The 13,930-nt window shown below is 45.9% G+C and overlaps 1 protein-coding gene and 1 pseudogene across 2 annotated transcripts in view; one reads left to right on the top strand and one right to left on the bottom strand.

Annotated features, from left to right (window-relative positions):
* Positions 1–13,930, top strand: part of osbpl10a (oxysterol binding protein-like 10a) — a gene marked incomplete at its 5' end in the record, with an annotated part of 278,334 nt that overhangs the window by 139,959 nt on the left and 124,445 nt on the right. The window lies entirely within an intron of this gene.
* Positions 1,166–2,213, bottom strand: LOC308292329 (beta-1,3-galactosyltransferase 2-like; annotated as a pseudogene). The gene has a single exon. The product of its transcript is annotated as a beta-1,3-galactosyltransferase 2-like (transcript).

Here is a 13,930-nt window from a genome sequence, read left to right as displayed (position 1 = left end):
ACTCCGTAGAGGCCAAGTAAACACATTTGCCAAAATATTTTTTCTTACTTTTCAGTGATCGTAGCTTATTTTTTATTTAATTCTTATTTCGTTTTCATCGGTGGAAAAGGGTAGTCGAAGAACATTTTTCGTATAGTATATTTATACATTATAGTTTTAACTGACGAAATCAACACCGGTTCTTACAGTCAAAAAGAGATTAATGAATGCATGCAGATACAGTGCTGAAGCTGAAGGCATGCACGGAATTGCAGAGGCGTCAATTGGATATGGCAAGGTGTGGCGGCTGCCATACCTTGGCTACAGGGAAAAAATAAAATTAAAATAAATTCATCATGCCTTTTGCTGAACTGACGCCACTGCGGAATTTGAAAAGAAAAAGACACAAAGCTAGCACGGGATGGAAGGCTGAAAAAAAAACGTTGTTGATTGGTGCTGCCAGGGTTTTGGTGCACGGGCCCCCCTGGAGCTCCAGGGTTTTGGTGCACGGGCCCCCCTGGAGCTCCAGGGTTTTGGTGCACGGGCCCCCCTGGAGCTCCAGGGTTTTGGTGCACGGGCCCCCCTGGAGCTCCAGGGTTTTGGTGCACGGGCCCCCCTGGAGATTCAGGGTTTTGGTGCACGGGGGCCCCCCTGGAGCTTCAGGCCCCCAGGCTGCTGCTCTGTGAGCTTGCGCGTTCGTTAGTCCAGGCCTGACCGTCTGTCACTGTCCAGTTTAGGGCCGCAACTTCAACCATCACTTCTTAGCGATTTTATTCTAACATGACCTTGTCCATGAATCGAATAACGGAGTAGCGTTTTAATCGTTTTTTTATTTATTTTTTATAATTACAAATCGATTAATCACTTATGTCATGCAAAAATTGTGGAAAAATAGCAGATCTACAATGTCACAACGCATTGTAAACTCGAAGATTGGCTATTTTCACCACGCTATTCGCTATTTATTTCGTTTTACTTTTCACCCATGATGCTCCAAAATAGGGATCAATTAATCGATTATAATTTTCCATATAAAATGACTGTTTTTGTTTTATGAAATTTACAGTTGCAACCCTACTCCAGTTTTATGTCCTGGATGGACTATCTGTGGAGACGGCCTCATGCTTGGCACCTGGGTGGGTGTGGACTCGTCTCGGCCACTTCTTTATCGCCTTGCGACCGGAACTCACACGTATCTTGAACACTCCGTACAAACATACAACATATTTCTCCTTGCGAGCGGCAGGTCGGTGAAGGGGATGCCCAGGTGCTTCATGCACAGCCCCAGATACACGTCCTCCAGGAACAGGGCGTCAACGTGCAGGGATGCCTCCAGGAGCTTCCCGGGCATGTCAGAGGAGAACACATAGACCGGTCCTCTCGCGTACGCAGGGTAATGTGAATCAGGGTAAACGTCCTGAGGCAAGTACCATTTTGAGTCTTTGTCCCTTATAACCACCCCTGCGCGGGGCACCAGTCCGGTCACGTAGTTCTCTCTCGGCACGTCCAACAGCATATCGACGAGGCTGTGAACGTTGACCATCATGTCCGTGTCCACCTTCATGTAGTACGACGCCATCGGGCAGCGGGACTGGAGCCACTCCATCATCACCATCGATTTGATGGTCAGATTTCTGTAGGTGTCCTGGAAGCTGCCCTGAAGGAGGTCGTGGTGGTGTCGGCTCTCCTGGACGTCTCCGTCCTGCGCCTTCCCCCGTGGGAAGTCCCAGGAGAAAGAAGAGACTCACCCTTTTTCCCAACACAGGGAACTGGGTGTCGGCTCCCCACAGGCTCCTAATGGTATCCCGACTGGCCCTGTCGCCGGGGGCCACGGGGACGATGATGACAGCGAAGGGCTTGTGTCGTCGGCATTGTCTGGGTTCGTCCACAACAAAGTGATATTCGCCAGGCCACTCGACAAAGTACGGCCGCCCCGACACGTCCGCCGTCGGCGCGTTGCGATCGACCTCCAGCAGCGGTGGACCGCGTCCGCCGGCTCCAGCTGTGCGGAATTCATCGACGGGCTCCTGATGTTGCCGTTGCTCTGTGGCTGTGTCGTTCGCGGCAAAGTGGTGTTCATGCATGGAGAATCCGACATCGTGCATTGATGGCGTGTTGGCCACGCGTCTGCTGGCTCCAGACATGCATCCGATGACATTCAAGTGACATCCCACCACCAGCAGCATGAAGGCGGCAGCTAAGCCCAGGCGGTGGCTGACGGAGACTCGCCTCATACTTCTCTCTCTTCTCTCTCTTCTCCAACTATCAAGTTTCCGTTCTCCGTTCCAGGTCTCTCTTCCAGCGATGTTCACAAAAACTGCGAACTAATTCTGGTGAACAGTGACTTTATAGCATGAGCAGAGCTCTGGTCTGACACAGCAAACACAAACTGTTACCAAAGGTGCTTAACTCATTGCATGCCAGGCCCGATAGTCCCGAGATTATTTCAATGTCTTTCCCTGCCAGGCCCGATAGTCCCGAGAATTTCCGCCATTTTGAAAAAAAAAAGATTTTTTTTTTCAAAAAATATTTTTTTCCAATTTTTTTTTCTGACCCCAAAAAATGTAGTAGGCATGATAGAAATCGCGAAATTGCATGTTTAACCCCCATAGCAACCCCATCTATCAAACATGGCAGTCATCTTTGTTTACATTTTAGGAAAACATAATGGCTTCTATCTCATGAATGCCTGAACGGATTTCCATTCGGATTTTTTTGTTTGAAAGCTGTGAGCAATGTGGACACACGTGGTGCATTATCTAGGCATGGGTGTGCATGATCCGTGCACTATGAATTACATGGAAGTCTATGGAGACCAGAGGCACCGTAGAGTACGAAGGTATGTTAAAATGACGGGGAATGTGTTAACGATGTCAATTTGCACAGTAGATTATTTTACAATAGGAATCTTCCCTTAATAATCTAAAACTAGACATACTGTTCCTACGAAGCAGCGTGGGCTTGCATGTAACACCATGTATGGGCACAAATATCTACCCTTTGGCTGCACCTCATTGGCACCTCAATTGCAAGTGTGGTTGCCGACGTGACTATATTCTGCAGCGTGCTAACTGTCATGTGAAGCTCAACCAATACTCCAGCTAGCACCACTCCCAGATGTTTTTCCACAAATTTCCAATTGCACCTCATTGGCTAAGGGCTAAGGGATAGATACATAATGAAGATAACATACTGGTCTCGCCTTTCAGGCGAGCCCACGATTAACTCATACAAGGCACTCATAGAGGCACGGCTCACTTTGTACAGGCCCACAAGGGTCCATTTGGCCAGACGTTGAAAAACAGTGATCTAATCATTGACCAATTGTGATGTCACACTGTATTGTTGTCATCCTTCCTTGTGATGTGACCTCTAATTGAAGCCGAAGCCGAATTGGCCCCGAATCGCATGAAAGAGTCCTGACAGCACATGGTTGGTTCTACAGACTCCAAATTTCGCACGCAGATAGATCAGATATTTGCCTACGTTCTTAGCTAGGCCTCGACCCGACCCAATATGCGGTTTTACGGAACCGGTGCGAAAGGTTCGGAATCTCCATTTGCGGAGTGCTGACTACTAATTGAAGCGTGGTTGCCCATTGTTCATATACACAATCTGATGTCATCAGTGATGTCATTGATTTTGAGTGTAGTTGAGTTCAATGGGGGAGTGGTGCTAGTGAGGAGTCCAGTGATGTCATCAGTGATGTAATCGGTGATGTCACTGATTCTGACTGGTGTAGTTAGTGTAGGTGAGTTCTATGGGGGAGAGAGTGGTGCGGTGCAAGCTTGAGGATCGGTCGAGCTTCACATGACGTTGAGGCAACCACACTTGCGATTTCCAATTGCATCTTTTCCAGTTTGTCTTAGAACTGATCAGGGAGGTGTCATGTATGTTCTGAAGGTGACATTGATCAGGGAGGTGTCATGTATGTTCTGAAGGTGACATTGATCAGGGAGGTGTCATGTATGTTCTGAAGGTGACATTGATCAGGGAGGTGTCATGTATGTTCTGAAGGTGACATTGATCAGGGAGGTGTCATGTATGTTCTGAAGGTGACATTGATCAGGGAGGTGTCATGTATGTTCTGAAGGTGACATTGATCAGGGAGGTGTCATGTATGTTCTGAAGGTGACATTGTAAACACAGCAGATCTAGTATGACGTCAGCGGACATCCACAAGAGCCCCATTACAACACAAGTGATGTAATTCAGTCAGAAATGCTCTACAGACTGAACAGAGGTGGTTGTGCTGCCAGGAAGAGCTGTCACATTTTTGAGCGGTGGTAAACCGCTCCTAAGAGTGGCTGTGCGTGTGTCTGTAGCCACCTTTCCTCAGCGTTTTGCCATAGCAATGTGTTTTCCTCAGCCTTTTGCCATAGCAATTTGTGTGTGTACCATATTACATCATATTACATCACCAATTACATCCTAACCAGGTTAGCATTCACCAGGTTAAGCATTCACCATCGTCTGACTAATGGGACCAACAATGAGACCAATGACATGGCACCGCTGAAGTGGATAATCATGTATGTTCAGTAATACAAATCTAAATCTACAAAGTAACTAGTAGTTACTACAAATAAATGTAGTAGAGTAAAAATACAATATTTGGATCTTACTGTAGATGGAGTAGAAGTAAAAGTATGGGAAATACTCAAGTACAGTACTTAAGTAAATGTACTTAGCTCTACAGAGGGAATCTTTACATCTTGGCATGGCACTGATGGGTCTGCTGTCTAGAACAGTGTTTGTCTATTACTGATCGTCCCAGTTTGCAAGTATAAAACTAAAGGCGAACGTGCCTTTGCTTTTAGAGCCCCAAAGCTCTGGAACGATCTGCCCAAAGAGATAAGGCTTGCGGACTCTTTGCCCCGTTTTAAATCTCTCCTGAAAACTCACCTCTATAGAACTGCCTTCAACCCTTAGCTCCCTTGATTGTCCTGATTTTAATTGCGACCGTAGGTCGCAGTTACTTGCACTCCTATACTATCCAAACCTCCACCGGCTGTCAGTCCGTCCGTCCTTCCCTTAGTCTGTCACACGTCACACGTCACACTTTTGCCCTGCTCATATCTCCGCAACCGTTGCCCCGATCCATGCCAAATTTTGCACACACACCCCTTACCTGCCAAACTACAACCTCCCGGAGCTCCAGGGACCCCCAGGTGTAAAAAATGACCAAATGTGCAAAAATGACCAAATGACCACCCCAACGGGGCTGCTCACGGGGAATTCCCGGGGACCACCGACTCCTGGTGCTCCAGAACGGATGCAAAAGTGGTGACGCCCCCAGTGGAGGACCCCCTCCACTGCAGCTCACATAAAATGCCGTAACTCGGGCTAGGAGCGTCCGGGAGAGCCGGGGCCGGTACCTATTCGTCCGCCAAGGCGGCGCGGAGACCCCACCCCTCATTTCTCACATGGCCCTCTTATAGCGCCACCATGAGGCCGATTCTTGCAAAACACATTTTTGGACACTGCTCCTACAATCTTTGCCCTAAAATCACGCTAATCGGTACACAGTATGTCTACACTCATCTCATCAATATGAATCTGTCCCATATAGCGCCACCTTCAGGCTGATTTTTAAAAACACATTTTTGGACACTGCTCCTACAGATTTTGCCCTAAAATCACGAAAATCACTACACAGTATTAGGGAGTCTTACTGGTGTATGCTATTTCTCCTCTCCCCTCTGCTCAGAGGAGTTTTTGGCCAAATATGGAGATGACTGATGTAGATAGATAGATAGATAGATAGATAGATACCTTTATTATCCCAAGGGGGAAATTTAGTTGTCCAGTAGTAGCACAGCAGTATACAGTTATTTACAAAGTTACAGAGACGTAAGAAAGATAGATAAGAGGGAAAAAAAACAAAACAAAGACAAGAGCAGTACAGTACCAATAAGGAGAAGGTGCATCAATAGAGGGGGGCGAATAATATATAAGTATATATACATAAAGTGTCTTGCAAAAGAGACCATAGCAGTCAATGCTAGTTAGTGCAAACAAGTATCTCACTGTCATTGTTAAACAAAGCAAAGATACTCAGAAACTACCAACACTAACCTATTGTCATCAATATGCCAGTCTTGCCCAAATAAGGAGTTCCACAGGCACCAGAACTGGCCTCCAAGAATAGCACCTCTGTCTTGTTTCTTTTTGTGGTGTGCATTCTCTCTGTCTCTGCCTCTCTCTCCTTCTGCCTCTTTGACCTTCTTTCATTACTACTCTCTCCTGACTGAGAGCACGGAACCCGTTTGCGTCTTGTTCACCTTGTTTACAAGGGAAGGGAGGCGTTTTACTGTCGTCACCAAACAGATGAGATACGAGGGATTCTCACACGCAGGTCAGAAATAGACGGGCGCTTCAGGTTGCATAACACCACTTTAACTGTGACACTTGGCAGAAAGCATCTCAGGTAGACCACTTAGCGACAGTTCAGCTGTGATTGGAACGGTTATGCTGATGCTTTCCTATAGTCCAAATAGGCTACAAGTTCAACGTTACATAACAAACATAAAGCTTTTATGGCAATTGATTATTCAATAAGCCTAGAACCCTATAGAACAACAGGGGGTCCGGGAAACCTAGGGGGTCCCCAGAGTTACTACAGGGGGTCCTCCAAATCTTTGAGTGATAGAAACTTTTTTCTCCTTTTTTATATTGACCACTTGAACCCTAGCGTCCATATTCGGAGAACTTTAGCCAACAATAGACGATCTACAAGCTCACAACGCCTCACAACGTTGTAGCTTGCTATTTTCGGCAAAGAACTTTGGTGTAGAGGGGAAAACGAGCAGACTAAGTACATAGTGAAAGGTAAAGTTTATAAAGTATTGATGGTTCAAGTGGTTAAATATTTTAAAACACAATGAATCACATGAATCTAAAATACACTGATGATTGTGCTGTCAAACAATGAAACTATATGGAATCTATGAAAAGGTTGTGGGGGTCCCTGCTTCATCTCTCTCTCAACTAAGGGGTCCTTGGCCTGAAAACTTTGAAGACCCCTGCCCTAGAATAATGTAAGCTGGACCCCCAGTTTTAGATTATACATGTCCGTCTGTATGAAGCGCAGTGAGATGCGTGTCCTTCATGAGTGGGTCATAACCAGGGACGTGCTGGCCATTGGGAAAAGCGGGACAACTCCCGAACGGCCGGTTCATTACCAGGCCGGCCATTAGGAAAAAATTTAAAATAAAATGTCGGCTTTCGTTCCATTTTGGGGGCTGGGCGGCCAACAAAGTAAATCGTCACTGTCGGGCAGAAACCTCCTATCTCCAAGTTTCAAATTTGCAGATTTTTTCGCAAAGCCCTGCTTCATCATACAAGGCCGTCGCACAAAAGTAGTGAAAACAGCAGATCTACAAGCGAGGCGTTGTGTGCTTGTAGATTGGCTGTTTTCACTAGTTTAAATCATTTTTTAAAATGATAAATACAAAACAAACGGTTTTTGGACATATAAGGTTTCCACCCGGCAACGACGAAATATAACTCATGTAATTGGCCCACTGGCTTGTCACTTGTCATGATCTGAAATGGCAGATCTTTGAGTAGCAGCAGCGCTATAGAGAGAGATCTCTCTATAGCGCGTAATGAGGGCCTCTACAACTCTTTTTCCCGGGCTGAATCAGGGGCCCAGCACGTCCCTGGTCATAGCAGTGTCCTTCACCAGCGTCTGGTTGGTGAGATGGATTATTGTAGCAGAGTTGTGTGTGTGTGAAACCATCCATCCTCCCCTTCACCCAACATTTCCACCGTTTACCATCGATTGAGTCTTTTGGAGGACGGCACGGTGTGTCTGCGGTGACAAATTATGTTGTAGTTTACAGTCACAGGGCCTTTCGTCTGCCAAGTGGGACGTCTAACGCAACGCATTAAACCCATTTTAGAACGGGTACACATTATTGTGTATCGTTATTGAATGCTTTAACTATTGAAAAATAGCAGATATACAAGCTCACAGCGCGGCACCGAGTGCCGCGCTGCGAGCTTGTAGATCTGCTATTTTAGAAAAATCGTGAAAACTATAATGTTGACCCGATTCTATAAGTGTCTTTTGAATCCTTCTAATATTTTTTGAAAAACCTATGTTTCTATGTCAGCAATCTGGCTATAGCCATCGTCAAAGAAAAGGTCCTTTTCACTTAACTGGAGCTCAGTTAGTCTGTTCCTGAGAGACTACTATGTCAGTGGTTCTCAAACCTTTTCATGTGAAGGACCCCAAAATGATATGTATTTGGCCACGGATCCCCATCTCAAAATATTTCGTTCCAGGGACTCCCCAGAAGCAAAATTTTAGTTACAAACGTTCGCTTAAAAAAGACATATGTTCAAAGATTTTCATACATTTTCACAACATTTCAAAAATAGCAGATCTACAAGCTCGCAGCGCGGCACTCGGTGCCGCGCTGTGAGCTTGTATATCTGCTATTTTTCACTGGTTAAAGCATTCAATAATTCTAGGCCTAAATGGGTTAAAAGTACAGCGTTAAAAAGCTATGTTGAACAAGTGAGAAGAGGGTACAGTCTGGAGAGGTGGTGCATCGAGTCCCGGAGGCTACGGATTGGGTTATTTGTTGTTTAATGTATTTCATTGCACATACCCGGCATGTGCATTTGAAGCAGTGTGCAGCCACTGAGTACTTTAACATTGCTGGGGAAAAGGCTGCTTACCACGGGACCCTCCAACATCCCACTCACATCAACAGGGGCGTCACACCAAATTCTGGGCCCTGGGTACAAGGATTCACTGCGGGCCCCCCATGATTATTAACTATTGAAAAATTGCAGATATACAAGCTCACAGCGCGGCACAGAGTGCTGCGCTGCAAGCTTGTAGATCTGCTATTTTTGTGAAATTGTGAAAATGTGTGCAAGAAACCCATGTTTCTATGTCAGTGATGCTCAAACTTTTTCATGTGAAGGACCCCCAAAATGATATGAATTTGGCCACGGACCCCCATCTCAAAATATTTATTTCCAGGGACCCCCCAAGAAGCAAAATTTGAGTTACAAAATGTTCGCTTAAAAAATACATATTCAAAGATTTGCACATATTTTCACGACTTTTCGAAAATAGCAGATCTACAAGCTCAGTGCCGCGCTGCGAGCTTGTATATCTGCTATTTTTCAATAGCTAAAGTTACTAGGGCCCCTCCACCTTGGGCCCTAGTAACTCAGTCCCACCTTCCTACCCCTTGTGACGCCCCTGCACATCAATACTGAATGATGACAAACTCGGCTTCTCTTATGTGGGTGTGTGTCTGTGTGTATGTGCGCGTGCGTGCGTGCGTGCGTGTGCAATGCATTGTGTTGTATTGTAATGCATTATGATGTGTGATCATAATATTGCGTAATGGACAAAACATATCCAGGCAGCATAATAGTGTAGGCTAAACCTATAAAGGCAACAGGAAGGAATCATAAAACAACATAAAGTGGAAACATCAACGGACCGTTTAGGGAAACTATTGAATTTACAAGCCGAAGCTTAAAGCCTGATTTAACAGGAATAACTGGCTGGTCGTTTCAGAATCTGGGATCCTTCAGGGCCTTGGAGAGCAGCCAGAACCTGAGAACAACCAGCTGGGCCAGGGACGTGCAGAGAATTTTTAGAGAGGCAGGGGCTGACATTTCTAAAAGGGCCTTTTGGTGAAAATATTGAAAATGGCAGACCTCCAAGCTCACAACGCGTCGCAGCGCGACGCGTTGTGAGCTTGGAGGTCGGCTATTTTCTGTATTTAATACAACACTGAACTAAGCATAATCAAGTGAATACTGGAGATGTGGCGTACAGCATGAATTTCGCACCCGTGCACCTCTACACAGAGAGGGCAATTCTTTCAACATGAGATGCTGCTTTCAAGTTCAGGATAGTTTGGACAAGGCAATTCTCTTGAATGCTGCCTTCAGGTATGTCATGGAAAGAGGGGCATTTGCATTTCTTTCACCTTAGTGAAAACTGCATTCATGGTCTGGAGGGGGCACTTTTTACAGACGGGTAAAAGGGCAGGGGCGTGGGGCACGGTGGTGCAGTGGTTAGCACTTCGCCTCACAGTTGGAAGGTCCTGGGTTCGATTCCCACCGGGGGAAGCTGGGGGCGTGTTCCTCCACCCGCGTCATCAGCACCCACACCCTAGGTGGGGTTGGCGATGGGGCCTCTCTGTGGTGAGTTTGCATGTTCTCCCCGTGTCTCCTTGGGCATAGGCCCTCACACAAAAACATGCAGTAGTCCTGGTTTCTACAGTATACTACCTCCCCCTAGCCAGCCGGGTGCTCCCCAATGTCCCCTGGCGCGGCAGGGGGAGAGCGGAAACCAGGACTACAGGTTAGGTAGTCACCGGGTGAGAAAAATGGGTTGCAAAAATCGTGGGATAAAAAACACACAAAAAAAAAGGGCAGGGGCTCAAGCCCCCTTTGATGTCTATGTGTGCACGTGCCTGAGCTGGGCCCCTCAGATCTTGCCATTGGTTCACAGGGGGTCAAATATCCATTGAATCTGATAGAAGCTCCATATTACAACAATGTCCAATACCCTTGTTTGTTTTGTGTTTCCAGAGAGTGAGGAGGAAATGCAAATCCCTCAACACCAGAACTATTCTCAAACTAGGCTACATTTATGTAAGAAAATTGGGGACCTTCAAGGTCCAACCCAGAGGTCCTTTCACCCGTGGAGTGATTGAGGCGCCCGGTAATTACATTTCCAATGAGAGGCGGGCGGGCGAGTAGGCTACTGTAGGGAGGTGCAGCAGGCAATCTGACAGACATTGTTGTGTGTCGCACTCCGGTGAAGCTGTGTTTGTTTAGGGCTGGTTGCTCTGAAGGTTTTGGCTCTGTCTGTGATTGCAGAGGATGTGGGAGAAGGGGCACAAGATTGGAAGCACAGCTACTCTCTCTCTCTCTCTCTCCCCCTCTCTCTCTCTCCCTGTCTCTCCACCTCCCCTCAAGAGGATGTGGAGACTCGGGTCTTTACTATTATTTTGTCAGTTTTAGCTTTGGATCAACTCTGGACTTTCGAACCTAAAAGACAACCACAATCGGCTTATGTAACCCCAAACGTTTACATACACTAAATCCCCTTTTCCACTGGCCCAACACCATACCACTCCACACCACACCGCCCACTTGTGCCAGGTTTTCCACTACAAGGACCTGGGTAGAGTGGTGTGAAAGTGGTACTAAACAGGGTACTAAAAAGTATCCACTCTAGAGTAGGTCTGAGCTAGGCCACACAGGGCCAAAAACATCATAATGACTGATCACTCACTGGCTTTTCATTTAGACTACCATGATATAGTTGTAATACATGATAATAGATTCTATTGCGTTATAACCACTATTATAATCTATTATAGTGTATTATAATTATCATAGTAATACATTAATACTTTATAATGTATTATAATCACAGTTATAATCCATTATAGTGCATTATAATTAGGATAGTTGTATTACAAATTTATATTGTATTATAATCACAGTTAAAAGGGTCAATTTGTTTCTTACCGATAGGGGCACTTTTGTGTAATGAAAATGTAGATATTTTTATGTGGTGCGGTGTGGTGTGGTGTAGTGTGGTGTGGTGTGGTGCTAAAACTGCAGTCGAAAAGGGGCTTAAGGGCACTTTGAAATGCCCCTCAGAACCCATGTTTTCTATACAGTAGCAGCCTGTACCAGAAGGAACAAAGAACCTTTGTCCGTCCGGTGTCCCTCACTGTTCGCTATGTAAAAGATAGCCTGGTGGAATCAGAGTATTGGTCTTGCATACTGTACACAGATGATCAGAGATCTCTGCCTGCTGATATGTCTGTGGAAATCTAAATCCAATGGGCTATACTATAACCAAGGAGAAAAACGCCATTGAAAATCCAACCATATCACCTTCCTCATATCGCCACTGTCGGGCAGAAACCTCGGTATCTCCAAGTTTCAAATTTGTACGTTTTTTCACCAAGCAAAGCCCTGCTTCATCATACAAGACTGTCGCACAAAAGTAGTGAAAACAGCTGATCTACAAGCACACAACGCCTTGCGGTGCGAGGCATTGTGTGCTTGTAGATCTGCTGTTTTCACTAGTTTCGTTCATTTTTAAAATGATAAATACAAAACGAACGGTCTTGGACATACAAGGTTTCCACCCGACAACGATGATATGCAGGTCCTCCCGCCCCATCGTGCATTGCACAGAAGGTGGGCGGCAGTTCCGGCGGCGCCGAGTGTGATCTACAAGCTCACAACGGACGCATCTGCGACGCGACGTGAGCTTGTATGTCAGCTGTTCTCAGCTGTTCTCTACACCGCTTACCGGATGTGTCCCACACATATAATTCTACAGTAAATTCCCACGGAAACAGGTGGATACTATATTAAAATTACTTAATGGGGGTGCCCGCTGGCCTACTGGTTCAAGGCGCATACCACTTAGGCATTGCCACATAGGCATGGATGCCTGGCGGCATCGCATGTCTGCATGTCTCTCCCCATCTCTCCCTTCATTTTCCTGTCATTCTACTGTCCTATTAGCCTGACACTCAGCCTGAATTGACATTTCGTTTCACTTCATTATTCAGTCTGAACTCGCTTCCCCCCAGGGCGATTGCAGGGATGGGCGTTGCCAAAAAGAGGCAGTCTTCAGCGATTGGTTCACCGACCAACACATGACTGGCTGGCTAGTGGCTAGCCTGTTGCTTTCTAGTGCTACTTGCTAGCTAACCAAAGAAACAGTCAGAATAGGAGCACTACGAACTAGTAATCAAACACAACATAACATGCCTGCTACTGGTGTTTCATAGCGAGATCGATACACATCGCATTTTACCGCAATTTACCGCATTTTACCGCGACGCGATGCGCGGTACGGTACGGCGGCGGCGCTGGTGTACTTGGAAACACACATTAGTTCTGAGAAACCCCCACCCACGCTGATCACAAGACGCTGATTCACGACGCTGATTCGCCGATCGGATCTTCAACCGAGGAAGGACTCTTCAATGAGAGCACTTCTAGACCCCTGAATCGCCAAAACAAAAATATTAAAGGGGTGTGGCTAGCGATTCAGGGTCTGGAACTAGGCTACTGTCCTATGCAATAAAGACATAAAAAACAAATCTTTAAAATTGCTTAATGGGCGGACGGTGGATGTTAGAAATAGAAACATAACATGTTTCTATCTGCTCCAAACCGCACCAACCTTGGCACAAACACTGTTCAGGGGTTTGCCATGACAATTGTCACACCAGGGGCCATGTGAGTGGCCCCCGGGGGGGTCACACCAGGGGCCATGTGAGTGGCCCCCGGGGGGGTCACAGGTACTGTTCAGGAGTCTGACGAGACAATCGATAGGAGGCGGGGATCTCTGATTGTCTGGCCACACAGGACCATCAGAGTATTGACAGGTCTATGATTATGATCAATAACAGACTCTGTCGGCTGTCCCAAGGTATCCTTGTCCCCTGAATCCTTGTCATCTCTGTCCCAGTGTTGATTTCGTCGACTAAAACTATGACGAAAACTATTTGTCGACTGCGTTTTTTCACTGACAAAAACTAAATAAAAACTAAGCTATGTGATGACTAAAACTAAGACTAAATATATTGACAATTTCGTCAACAAAATAAAAACTAGACTAAAACATTAGAGAGGGACAAGAGGAGAAGAGAGTCATTTTATGTTTGGTTGCTCTCAGCTGTTGCGTGCTGAAAATAGCCGATCTACAAGCTCACAACGCGTCGCGAGCTTGTAGATCTGCTATTTTCAGCACACAACCAAGTGTAAAATCAGTCATTATGTTGCCATCAAGGCCTGCCAAAATGCATTTCAGTTGACTAAATCAACTGTAGATTTAGTCTCCTAAAATCTTTAGTAAAATTAGACTAAAACGAATACTTTTCAGGTGACTTATTATGACTAAAACTAAATGACATTTCATTCAAAA

Source organism: Nannobrachium achirus (assembly GCF_963921795.1).
Source record: "Nannobrachium achirus genome assembly, chromosome: 10".
NCBI lineage: Eukaryota > Metazoa > Chordata > Actinopteri > Myctophiformes > Myctophidae > Nannobrachium > Nannobrachium achirus.
The sequence above is the reverse complement of the archived record's forward strand: the minus strand, read 5'-3'. Positions and strand labels throughout refer to the sequence as shown.